A 14,003-nucleotide genomic window follows, 5' to 3' on the forward strand; every position below is an offset into this window, starting at 1 on the left:
CTTATTAACATGTTTTCCTCCCTCACACAAATTTGAATTTTTCAAGGATCATGTGAATTGCTTTTGTATCTTTAAATATGACCATGTGGCTTAGCATAGTACTCTTAAAAATATGTATATATTTATTAAAATATGTACCTTTATATATTAAAATATATATTAAAATAAATACTTTTTAAAAGAATACTATTCTAAGCCATGTGATAATTATTATCACACACAATTTATATATATATACATAAAATATATATGTATATAAAATTGAATGAAGAACTTGGCTTGTTCCAGACAGCTTATCAGCCCAACAAATTATTCTATTCTAGACCCTGCTTTCAATCTTTTTCCTCTCATTAGAGATTTGGAAACTGAAGAGAATCTTTGGACAATGGTCTGTTCACCTAAATCAAATGACTGTCCACACCTTCAGTCTATTGTTGCATGAGTTTATATAACTTTACTTCCTATGAATTATAACAGTTCATGCTTCCTGTGATTTGTAACAAACAGGGACTAAGAAATAAACTTTCAAGTGGCAATAGCAAGCCTAAAATTTAGCTAGGAGATCTAAAATGCAAGCCTACATTTTGTCTTTCCTTGAAGGTGGGAAGAAGGGAGCCAGGGAGAACTGAGAGGAGAGTGTTTTAAAAGTAGTCAACTACCACCTCCTTTATAACTCCTCTGCATTGTAGTCACTCTGGAGGCTAGTTTAACTGGCTAGTATTTCTGATTCATCTAGGCTTTCATATAAGCAGAAAGTGATGCTAAGATTTCAGTTTTTCTTAAAAAAAAAATCTTTATGTTTTTGAGGGGCTGGGTTGTGAATATAGCCTTAGAAAGTTCAAATAAATATTCTTAAGAAAAATCCCCAGCGTATTATTAGAAATTGTATTAGATCTTAGAATAAATCTGAAGGTTAAATGATAATAAAAGGCTTTTCATTATAGGAAACTCAATGGTTAATGTGGCATAAAGCCTGGTTATGAGAATTTGACCTGATAATATTCATTCTTTTCCTCCAGCCACATTCTCAGCCTCTCCTGCAGCTCCCTCTGACTTCAAAGGAAACTTTGCATGAAGAGGGAGGGTGCACAATAGAAGGAGAGGTCTGATTATCCCCCTGTTTGGAAATGAGTAAAGATTATAGATATGTTTTCTTCTCTCTGTGCTTTGGACTATATAATGTCAATTATGTCAAGCAAAACCCCCTACCCAGGCTAATGCACAGATTTGGATTACACCAAAAGTGAATAAAAACTGGAAACAAGATATTAATAATTATCCATAATAGTGTGACATAATGGAATACATGTTTATTTTCATTGGCTTTAGCTGGTACAATAAAAAAAGTAAATTAGTTTAGAGATTTAAATTTTATATTTATTATATTCTGACCTTTTTTGCTCTTCCCTTACCACTTTATATTATGAATGAGGTAATTAAAAGGAGCCTATTTCTTTCCTCTTTTACTACAGCACATGTTTGCCTCTTTAAATGTGCTTGTGTTTGTGAATGTGTGTGTGTGAGTACACTGGTTATTTTAACCAATGTTTGAAAATAAAGTGGTAATGCTAAAGGCCAAAGGAATAAATTAGTCTGACTTGGTAATTAAAAGATCATATATGAAGTATTAACCAGGCATCACTGTTAGACTTTTCACTCTCAACCTAAAATGAAAAGGCACACATAATAATCCCGTATCACCTCTGCAAATGATGTCAGGAAATGTTTTCTCAGAGTCAGCTACTGGTCAAGACTTACATCAAGTTAAACAAAATAATGAAGGATCAAGGAATCTGGAAGGGCCAAAAGTTCGAACAGGAGACCTTTAGCCCTTCTGCCTGCAATGCATAATAATACTTCCTGTTTGTATGATAGGTGCTTACCAGTCCCTGAAAGCAAAAGCCTTTATAACTTCCATGTTTGGGACTAAGTGCTCTGGTCCCACTCTTCCTGTTTAGGATAATTTTCTACAAATGAATCAACACAATTTGAACAATCCAATGAAAATGGCACCACCACCACCACCACCACCACCACCACCACCACCACCAGCACAAGCCCCAGTGGACCAGTCGACTTAAAGGTGTATCTCACTAAGCTTCCAGAGTATTTGGGATTGTCCAAACTACAAAAGAACTGCATTAACTATGAAGGAATTTTATCAAGGGTTGGCTTGCTGTTTAAATGTCTTTAATAGAGACTCCATTTCCCTTATGAGAATTCAGACAGACCATATATTTTTTTATTAGCCAATCAAAGCTGGTAGTAATGACAAAGCTAGAGATTTGACTTCAAAAATGCTTTAGTTTGAGCTTTTTTTGCTCAAAAATATAGAAGATTGTAGATAAATAACATGAAGTTATTTTTGTCATTACTTAAACAGTTTAGAAATGCATAAAATATAAAGAAGTTTTTTTATGAATTGAATGATTTAGTAAGCCCTCAGCTTTAGCGGTTTGTTTCGGCCAGCTTTTAGGCTTGAATTACCAATGTCGCCAGAAAACAAAGCAAGAAACTTGAATTCAAACCTTTCAGTCAGGTAACTCCATAGTTTATATGTGGCAATGAATGATATTTCCTCAGGAAAATCTTGAAAATAACCAATGTTGCACATTTTATTAATCCATGTTTAACTTGAAGCCTAGAGACTAGCTCCCCTCTCCTCCTGTCTTCAAAATTTCTATTACAACTGTACTATGTTGTACAGGCCATTTCAACACTTTTGTTTAGTTAGATGGAAGTGCATCACTTTTAAAGAAAAGCTCTATTGCCAAAAAATATAAACAGCTCTAACTTTGATTAATATAAATATTTAAAAACCAGAACATTCTGTTACATCTTACAAAAACAATTCTGATGTAGCTGATGGGAAAGAAAAAGCGCTTTCATACATTAGACGAATCCAACAAAATACAGCTGCAGAGCAAAATTTTAAGTAAATGTGAATTGTTTGTCTTTTCACAAGGCTACAGTGTTTACTTAAATGGAGTTATTTTAGAACACTTTACATTTCATTAGTAAAAACAAAAGTTTTCTTTTTCGTTTATTTCTGAAATATTTGATTTAAATTTCAAAGTCCTCTAATTAAAAAACACCATTAAACTTATTCCTCCTGCTCAGTTTAGGGTTTTGCTAATAAGCCACTGGACAAGAGATGTGTGAAATGAATAGATGAAGAAAAACGTTGACAGCAAAAGCGAGGTCTGGAGGGTGAAGTTAGTTTATTAGGCCCCGTTAGTCACGAATGGCCCTGCAGCACATATAAAAGCAAATCCCTCTACCTTAGAAGATTAATTCTGAAAGAGGCACTCTTGGGTCAAAGTATACATAAGCGTGTGCCTAATCTCAGAGAAATCAGGCTATTTTCTCACAGCAATTAAGCAGAGGTCTGGGGTTTCACCCACAGTGTATTTAAACACAGGATACAATTAAACCCCAAAGTATTAATATCTTTGCTCTGCAAAATTGCCCAGGAAATAGATTTTGTCCTCTTTCAAATGAAAAGCAAGGCAAATTAAGAGAATAACTTGATTCTTAGCTAAGTTGCTTGAAATAAGAGCATAGTATTTTCTTCTAATTGCAAATGTCTTACGGACCTAAAGACGGTTCTTATTTTACAATAGGGTAAAAGTTATATGCTTTCCAGCTCCTTTAAATTTAAATAACAAATCTTAGAAGTTTGCATGAAAATGTATTATTTTAAATTGTAATTACATTTCTTATTCAGCTTACATTAAAAATCAATTCCTTAAAATAACTGAAGAACTCACTGTTTATCACAAACAAAATGCCACAACTGGGAAGCTTTGCAACTTATGTAAAGAGTAAAGTAAATGTAAATCCTAAGCAATCGCGTATTCAGAGGGGTTGCTTTCTGGACAGACTTTTCTTGAAATTATTTTATTAATATATCCATCTCAAGTCGAAATCTAATCTTCTAGAGAAAACTACTGCCAGCCTAAAACACTGCTTCAAAAATGCTAAATATGAAAACAACAATAACTTTTTTTTCTTGTGCACCAGTTCCCTAAAGGCAAATTTTTTCATACTACAGGAATTATATTAAACTACCACCTTTATTCAGATCTTGGGGGAAAAAAAAACCCTTCTGTGTTAAAAAAAATGCCCATATTACTGTTGTTACTTTTCTTTTGTCCACGTAAGAGATTAATACTTCATTTTATTGCCAAGCCAAATTATTTTTGGCTTTTGGGGTGGGGAAAGTAGTAGGAGGGAAGTTGGTCTCGGAATAAGAAAAGATAGAAATAAATAGTTTTTCATTTATATAGCTGAATAAATAGTTATCTCATTCCTATAAGAGTTTCTAGCAAGATAGTTTTGGCATACAATTCAGTGAGAAATCTTATAACTCATGACACATGGGCATGTTCTTGGATAATAATGAAACTGAAAGAATGAAGCAAAATAGAACGAATCAGATATGGGATGGTATGCACTTGTGTACTAACATATTTTCTTTCCTAAAGCTGCACTGTTGCCTTTAGGAGGAGCTGAGTACTAAACCACATTATGAATGGTTAGGGGCACTTTTTGATGTGTGCTGGGCTATGTGAGAAAGAGTGCAATGTGGATTGTTTTACTAGGACCGATGACTTTAACAGTACTTCTTGCTGACATCACTGGCAAATTGGTCTACTGTAACCTTTAAAAATGCAACATATCCCAAAATGAGTTACTTATTAAACAAATGTTCTTTTTTGAGTGCAACTGACCTTTAAATGATTATTTCTCAGCACTTGCAACAAAGAGAATCTCACCTATCACCTTTACACTTTTGATGCTACAGTGAGTAGATCTATAACCTTTTCACAACACTTAACATGCCACACAACATGGAATTACAAACACTAATGAGCACTCTTTCTTTTAACAGGAAGTCCTATTACTTTATTAAATTGTTACAGTACACAGAAGCCATGGAAAAGTATAACAATAAATCACTATTTTGATCAATCTGCAACCACTTTGGAAAATGTAACTCCAAAGAACCAGAGAGTAATTTACTGCTAACGACAGTTTCTCTTAAAGTTTTCTCCCTTCAACTTCCAAAAAGGGTGTGTGTATGTATGGGGGGTGAGCTGAGGGATGTGATTTAAATAGTTGTATTTGATTAGAAAAACATTGTCTTTAATTTTAGGAACTTATACAAAATTTGTAGGCAATCTGAACTAAACCTACGTGAAACTAGCACCCTACCCCTCTTCACTAACTGGAAGGAAGGCTTTTGAAACTCCAGCAGTATCGATGGAATGTACACATATATCCTATAATGTTACAGATTTCAAGATTGTGCTATACTACAAAAAAAAAAAAATGGAAAGCATGAACAAAACAAAACAAAAAGATTGTGCTTTCCTCAGAAATATACTTTTGTAAAGATGTAATGAGTACAATCAAGTCATGGTTTTTCTTAATTAAGTGAAGATGGTAATTATAAACTTTATCCTTCAGGAATCAGATCAAATCTCCACATATTTACAAGAGCGAATGTTTCCTAGGGTCTCTTTATCAGTGTGAGGAGATCCATGTTACTTTGTAATTTCCAATGACCTTTTCTTGAGCAGATAGCCTGTTTACACTTTAATAGAGTTGCTGAATCTAATAAAGATCTCATTAGCCCAAATATTTTACCTCTTACAGAAAAACAATATTCCAATTTTGAAAAATTTCAAGAAAAAGTTTCTTGATCTGAAGGATTCAAACACTGAAACAAGGCATACTTTATACACATTACTGTAACAGTAAGATACAAGTACCTGCTTATGTTCAAGAATAAACTTTTTTCTTACAAAGTTGACTTTAGTTATAAAATACTGTTTTAGAAAGCTGTTGGACTCAACATTTTAAAATATCAACTCTCTATAGAATAAAAAGGCATTTTTCACCTACGTGTTCTCTCTCTTTTCTCTTTTCCCACATCTCTTACAAAGTGAACATATTGGAATGAATTACAGAGAAATCTGAGAAACTTTTCCTAAATAAAGAAAAACAACTGTTTTGAAATAATGTTCACTTACAGTTTTCTTTTCGGCTCTGACTTGGTACTATTTTGTAAAGTATGAGGGGCAGCCACAAGCCTTCATCAGAGAAATCAAAATTAATGTCCTTTGGAAACATTGGGCTCTGAAAGAAAAAAAAAATAGCAGAGATCTCACTGATTTGCCTCCCTTTAGCTTAATTTACAAAAAGGTAAATCAGTTATTTTATTGGCATGTAATCACAAAGGAAAATACACAGACTTTAGACTAAACTGACTCATCGTCAAGATTTCCAGGGTCTTACTCATTAATTACGGTGGCTGCCGACAAACAACAGAGGAAAATCAACAATGCTGGATAAAATAATCATCAAGGGCTTCTACGTCTGTAAACTATTTAAATTCTTGAAATTGAATATTTATGATGAGTGATGCTCCTTTAATCTATACCATATTCCTACTCCTTCTCAGCTCTGGCTACATTCAGAAGCCCCAGAGGCTCCTGTCCTTTTTAACACCCACCTTTCACTTGGCTTCAGCTAGGCTAATATAATGCCTATTAGAAAACTGAACACCCAGTGTCATTCACAGTTTCTCAAGTGCCCGCCCATCATCTTGTGATACCCCTCACCATCCTTAACAATAGTTCACGTCCAATATCCTTTCTGCCCTTTCACAGGCAGCTCCTGTGAAACAGTTGTGAAGTTTACTTTGCACTTATCAATACAATATAAACCACTGTGGGCTTACCTCCCTGGGGTTAGTGAACCCACATTGTCTGTGAGCACAGACAACACTTTGGCCACAGATGGGACTGGTTAACTGTACAAGCAAGGAGGATAAATCCACATAACAATACTTCATTCACCAAGGAAATCTGCAGTGTATTACGGCTTCTCTATGGTTAAGTCTGGTCTTAATTTACTGCTTTTATTCAGTTTTCAACCACAAACGAGCCCCTTATGAGGCATTCACTATGCAGAATTGACAACTCTTTTTATCTACTTGAAAAATATTTTTGGATAATAATTTATGGCTACAAAATATTTTAAGCAGTTTGAATAGTTATATTATATTCTTTCAATGCTTAACGATGCAGTATCCCTTGTAAAAATGAAATGCCAGGCAATCTGGTAATTTTACATACAGTATTTATAACAACAGAGCAATATGGCCATATAGAAACACAAATTATCAAAAAAAAAAACCACCTTACATATTTTGTAAGAATTTTTTAAAAGACATTTTTTAAAGCTCTTAAATTGTATCTCAGGAGAAAATCAAAGTCCAGATCAGTGTTTGAAGACCCTATATATATATATATATATATATATATAGGTAATAAATAATTTTGGCAAGCCGTATATTTTATTTATGGATTATTATGTTTAAAATAGCATATTTTGAACACGCTTCAGAAGGAAAAAAAAAAGCTGCAGCTCTCTCTGAGGACACGAGGTAGAGTTCATATGCTATTTATATTTTATACATGAAGCCAAAATGTGTGGGTAGATTTGTACTTTTTCACCATCAAACATATTCTCTTAATTTATATTCTGAATTAATGCCATCTTTAAAAAAATTCCAACTGAAGGTGCCCATTATTATTGGGTATAGAGTTGTTTTCAAAAACTGCCAATAACTGGAACTACTCTGGAAATCCCAAGGAAGCTGAAAAACATCATATACCTTTAATAAGGGGCAAGTGCCGGTATCAGAGATTGCCATTTAAATGCTCCTCTTCTAGTATTGCCAATCAGTGACCCTGTGGTTGGAAATGAGACCCATGTAAATAAGATGGGTTGTATTTTATAAACAAGACAATGGAAGCATTAAGTGTGGTTGATGTTCTTTGAGATGATACAGTTCCTTTTGCATTGTTTTAGGTTAATTTAAACCATGGGTACACAAAGCTTTATAACTTTCCTCTTGGCAGAATCTGAGCATTTTTAGACTCATTGATACTACAGTATTCTTCCCATTGCAGGATGAACTCCCTGTAGATAAACAAAGGAAAACATTCAACTGAGGTACTAGTCGTGTTTTCCTCATTAGTCGCTACTCTTATCTTGAGCAGGGAATGAGTGCTTGGGGAAAAGCATCCTTGGCATTAACAAGAAAGGACATTGCTTCTACAAGGAAGAACACTTTACGGTTTTCTAAAACATTTCTCCTCAAGTGCCATATGTAAATCATATTTTAAAAAAAATTATGCATGTGCTTCGGGGGAAAAACTACATAAACGTGCAATAGAAAAATAATGAACTGTATCACTTTGGTTAGTTAAGCAATTATTGCTTCTTTATAGTCTCAAATGCTGTCATAAAAACAGGTGGAGTTTTCTTTTTGTTTATTGTTGTTGTTGGTTTGTAATTCTGCTTAAAAGAATTCTTTGTTATCATTCTTGTTAATTTAGAACTTGTCATGTTCTGCCTCTAACCTGTGAGCTGGGTTTCTTTACCTTCCTAAATGTTCTAATGAAGGTGTAAAAGAAAAGGTTAGAAAGGTGATAAATTAGACAATAGACGCATCAGATTCAAATGCCATAATTCCCAAATCATTTATATTAAAATAGTTTCATTAACAATATTACAGCTACCTTCTGTTGTTTACCTCAAATACATTAACATACAGATAAGAGCAACTTCTGTAGTAAGAGTATAGAAGTTTGGAATTATGACAACAGCAGCGAACTAGCCTCGTTAGTACAGGCAAAAATAGTTTCTAATCACCAACTGCGGGGTCGATAAGCGCAAGATTCCGAGGAAGATTTGGTGCATTATCTCCAACCCACTTGGCATCAGACCCCTAACGTTCCTACATTATTTACATTACACCCTGTGTACCGGATGCTGGTCTCATTTCTCCTTCCTCTTCCTGCCAAGCATTATATGTGAAGTTAGAGTGGGAGGGTCATTTAACAATGAATTTCCCTATTGTATAACCATTACAAAGCTATCCAGGCTAAATAACTTGTTGTTTTTTAAGTCACTGTGCAATTTCAAGGTTTTAATGGTCCTTAAAATATAATACCCTGTGTCATTTATTTCCTGAAGTGAAAGCTAGTGCCAGCCTTTAGAATTCATGTAAAACAAGTGGTTCAACATGTTTTGAAGAGAGAATGAAAACTCGATTAGCAATTAATCTACCCTGAATGCTTTCCTAATAGTTTGTGCCTTTCCTTACTGATTTTTTTAAAAATCCAGATTTATTCAAAAGAAAATCAAATGAAACATGTATCTAAATCTTTCTATAGTGCATTTGTTAGCATGAAACCCACACAGTGAGGCAGGAAAGACTGAACATTTAAATAACTTAAAAATCATTTTAAAATAAAGGTGTTTCTGGTTGAATAGTAACAACTTGATTTTTTTTTCTCCCTGTGTCTTGAAGCTATGGGAGAAGGGAAAGATTTGAAACAGGAAACTGGGTAAATGAGCACAGAGAATGGGCTAATTTCCTGACAGGATAATCCTGCAAGTGACACCTAGTTGGGGAAGTGAAATTGTCTTCATCTGACGGCAGATTCACAGAGGCTCAAGCTTTAAGGCAGGCCAGAGACATCACTGAGACTGAAGACTCAGCTACAAAACATAGCTGAGACTGGCTGATAAGTCCATCAGCCAGTGTATCACCAAGGAGCCTGGTAAGAACATAAAGAAGACCTGGCAGTAAAATCACACTGTGTGACAGACACTGCATGGGCCTAGGAGACCCTTATTGGAAGACCACGTGGGACATGCAGACTGAAGTCCAAGAGTAGAAGGGACTACATCTCAGTGGTTAGTGGGGCCAAGAGAACTAGAGCCTGGCACAAATTCATGCAGGGTATCAATAGTTGAGGACTACAGGTGAAAAGATAATGACTTTCCCAACTCAACGGAGATCATATGTTTTCCCCTTGGCAGAGTGAGGCAGGACATAAAGGCAAATCCAAAGATAAAGAAATCAATGAAAGGTTGGAGTTACAAGAGCAAAATTAACAGGGACCATAACAAAGTCAGAGAGCTTGCTCTTGAGTAACTGCCAAAGGAGTCTCAGGAGCTCTTGTACGCTAGTATACTTCAAGAGACATTCCTTGTAGGAAAATGATAACCATGGCTGAAAGGAAAAGCATGGGATCCAACAAGGTGAGGTGTATACCCAAGACTGGCACTAAGACATCGTGCCTTCCTATTTCTTACTCAGGAAGTACTGAATGTTAAAGAAATTTATAATATCATACTTATTACATGGGTATGATAATTGCATATATATACATATACATGTATGAATGTACCTAAATTAATTCCTTGGTAAAACATATATAGCCTTCACCCAAATTGTTGGGATAATCAAGAACAAGAACTCTGGTTGCCAAAGTTCCAAGGTGTAGAACACTAATTTAGACGCCAAGTAGAAACACCTGAAATGTGGGTGTGCCAAACTAAGCACTCCGTCATTATCTCTGGCACCCAGCAAAGACTGGCCTCAGTTGAATCTGCTGCACACTCTGTACCCTGGATGAGTACGACATGCCTATCATCTGAATGGGGTTGGGTTCTGATTGGCGTATTGCCAACTAACCCAATTTTAGAATAGCACGAATTTTAATTATATGTTCCATTTAACTGACACCTGTCCTTGGAGGCTGTCATTAAAGTGTAACCAGCTATGATGTGGGAAATACTATTACCTACAATTTATAGAGAGGCAAAAATAAATAAGGAGAAAGAGAGAAAGAAAGGCTGACAGCTTTAGAGGAATGGTAGAGTCAGAGGACGAGAGTTTACACTGATGAAAAAGAGCACTATTATCACTTACCTAGAAAATTTATAGAAAATGAAAACCTAGATTGTTGAATTCCTGGTGTTGGAGGTACAATTTTACTAAATATCCACTTCATCCATCATTTCATGTTGTGGGTATAGTACATCATTCTTTTCCTGAGTAAACTTCGGGAAAAAAAAATGCCTCCTAAGTGCTTGACCTAGAGAAGGCACCAGTTATAATTTGAAAATCTCATACTGTTTGTCTTCTACATTTAGTCTGCTCAAGAGGAAGAGTGTGATGAGGGAAGGGGTTGGGGTATAGGTGAAACAAGATAGATAATGGGTTGATAATCACTGAATTTGGATAGTGGGTACGTGGAGGTTCTTTATAGTATTCTGCTTATTTTAGTGTAAATTTGGAAATTTCCATACTAGGAAGTTAAGAAATTCAATTTCGAGAAGCATTTAGGTACTTGCACAGATTTATCTGGGCAAATTAATTCATCTTATACTGCAAAATTTGGCCATAAACAGAAGAATGGAACATCTTATATTAATCATATTATATTACTATACTTCTGTTAATGATCCCACTGTAACTATACCAAGTTCTCCTAAAAATGGAAAACCAAAAAATCTGTATGTATTTTTATCATCTCTCTATTCACAAGTAGTCTTTTTATAACAGCCCTAGGTTTCTAGATTGAGTGCCAAATATGCTTCCCATTTAGATCAAATTTAGCTTTAACTAAAATAATTAGCCCTCAATTCTAATTCTAATGGAAATGTAAGACTCTTAACTATTCAGTGATAGTAGCACTTAGATACTGCCGCTAACAGTGATTTATATGAAATAATTAGCAGACTGTTTCTGTTGTAGATACATGCGGAATTTGTCCTAAACCAAAGGCAAAACAATAATAAAAAGTACTGCCTTTTAACCTTTCCTTGAATTTAAATAAAAAATGTGTACTGGAACTGCACATTAATAAGGCCTGTTAAGCTTGGAAGAATATTTTACATTCATCTGTAGTTCGTCAGACAGGTTCATGACCTCAGTAGAATTGCTCTAGCTCCTGCAGTTCTTAAACCCACATGGGGGAGGACATGAAATATTATTTTATGATTAGAAAATTTTACTAGAATTGACAGAAACAAGGAAACACACTCCAGTATTGAGTATATACTCTGAAATTAGCACATATAAAACTAAAGATGTTGAATGAATTGTCTTTTAAAAGAAGCAGCTAAAAATTGCTAAGTATGTAACACTGTGGTTTTATTCTAAATGTAGGGAATTTAACAGTCAGCCTCTACTTTGTATCTGGAGATACACACAAAGGGGGACAACAGCCTTGTTTCACAATTTTCTAAATTATATAGTAAGGACAAAAATATATAAGGTTTCTCATTTAAAATATTTTTTGTCACAAAATGCTATCTGTTTTGGAAGTTTCCTAGTGTTCAGTTTTATCCACATTTTCCCTGAATTTCCTGTGGAATGACACTGTATGAGAGCTGTTATCATTCAGGGTATTGCTGTTAGCAGAGGTCCCACTAAGTTGGTGAAGTGCGTTCAGTTGCATCTCCATCACTCAGCCTGAGAAAATTCCATCCGCAGAGCTGATTCATGCTCCTTCTTTGGATCTGCTACTGGCAGCACAATAAGGGATGAATGAAATAAGCACTCAGCAGCTGAATGCCCTGAAAGACCACTTGGGAACTTTATTTGGTGCCAAATAAAGTGACCTGCCAGTGTCAGCTGTGGGAAGCATATTGTACTGTGCTCTGCAGTCTGTCCTGGTTGCCTATTCATTTCTGAGGAAATTTTCAGGTATTGAATTTTAATCCATGATGCCCAATTATAATTTGGGACCCTTTTATATTAGAGACTGGGCTTCACCCCATTTGGCAATTAAGTCAGAGCTGCCTAATACATGATTTTAATTTCCGGAAAGCAGGTGCTTCTTTTGGTCAGTTACCAATCTCTGATTTTCCTTCCTTCTTTTGCTTAAACCATTTTCATTTTCATACCCTCACTGCCTCCTACCCTGCTTATATAAGTATTCACTGCATGTTAGATGATTTTCCTGCTTAAGCCTATAGGATTCCCATAGGCTTCTTTTAAAAGTGCTTATAACTTTAAAAATTCATTTTGTAGGTTTGATCTCTACTTTGTAATAACTTACTACATTGCTTTTTAAAATAATCTGAATAAAAGCTTATTTACCCCATTATCTAACACTTGCAACTATGAAGCGAGATTCCCCAGAAATAACTGTTGTCTGCATTAACTTTGTCTTCTTTTTTCACCAATTCAATTAAGGACTTTTCTAACAATTCAAAACCTATTGTTGTTTGAATTTCTTTAAGACTCTGTGTCTTGTCCAAATAGTACTTTATTGTTTATAATAAGTATTTGAGAGAGCACTTTATAATTTGAAAAACTCAAATATAAGGTGACTGATTTGGAGATGAATATTGTATAAATTAAATCCCACCTAAAAAGAAGTTCTCCTCCATACACATGCACTAAGATGGTGTGGTCTTATCTTCCACAATTGCTTTGTGCAAGACTGAGCTAGCACCAGTGGCGCCAGTAGAGAGGAGACTAGGAAAAGAGGTGTCAGTTTGTGCTGATATGACTGCGTCTTTACCCCTTCCATTGCTATGAATGAGCTGCCTACCTCACTATTGCCATTCCTACACATGAATTAAAATACTGTTGCTATGACGGTCACCAGTAGGGATACACTTAAACCTTTGGTGGCCATAGACAGACCTAAGTCATTGGAAAGGGAGTTGGGTAAAAGGGAGATGAAGAAAAAAAAAAAAAAAAAAAACAGAGTAGGAAAGAGGGGGAAAAAGGGAATTATGAAGAAATAAAAAGAGAGAAAAAGTTGGATGAATAGAAAGAAAAAGGGTGCGTAAGTTGGGGACACAATTGAGTGCTACAAACAGTTGGCTTAATCCGTTCATCCTTTTGCTGTTCTCTGCAGGCTGAGACCATAGATAGTTACCTAGCTGGACTCTCTGGAATACTGTTGTTTAATCAGCTAAGGATTAGCAAAATTTGATAGTTTTTAATGGGACCGTGGGCAAATGTTTCTTTTAAAAAGAGTAAAGCAACCAAATTCTGGATTTGAAAGGTATAATATTGGAGAGCGTTGCAAAAACAGTTGCCTAACAAAAAAACTACTTAATATCTCACTTAAAGAATTAGCTCTCCTAGAATATAATTTATATGATTTAAT

General features: G+C 35.0%; 1 protein-coding gene across 1 annotated transcript in view; it reads right to left on the minus strand.

The window, feature by feature from the left end:
* ADGRL2 (adhesion G protein-coupled receptor L2) overlaps positions 1–14,003 on the minus strand; it is a 456,641-nt gene that overhangs the window by 336,071 nt on the left and 106,567 nt on the right. The window contains exon 2 of the mRNA XM_064493400.1: positions 6,039–6,144. The gene's annotated coding sequence lies outside the window, so the exon portion shown is untranslated. The remainder of the gene's footprint in view (positions 1–6,038; positions 6,145–14,003) is intronic.

This window comes from Camelus dromedarius, chromosome 14 (genome assembly GCF_036321535.1).
Source record: "Camelus dromedarius isolate mCamDro1 chromosome 14, mCamDro1.pat, whole genome shotgun sequence".
Classification (NCBI taxonomy): Eukaryota; Metazoa; Chordata; class Mammalia; order Artiodactyla; family Camelidae; genus Camelus; species Camelus dromedarius.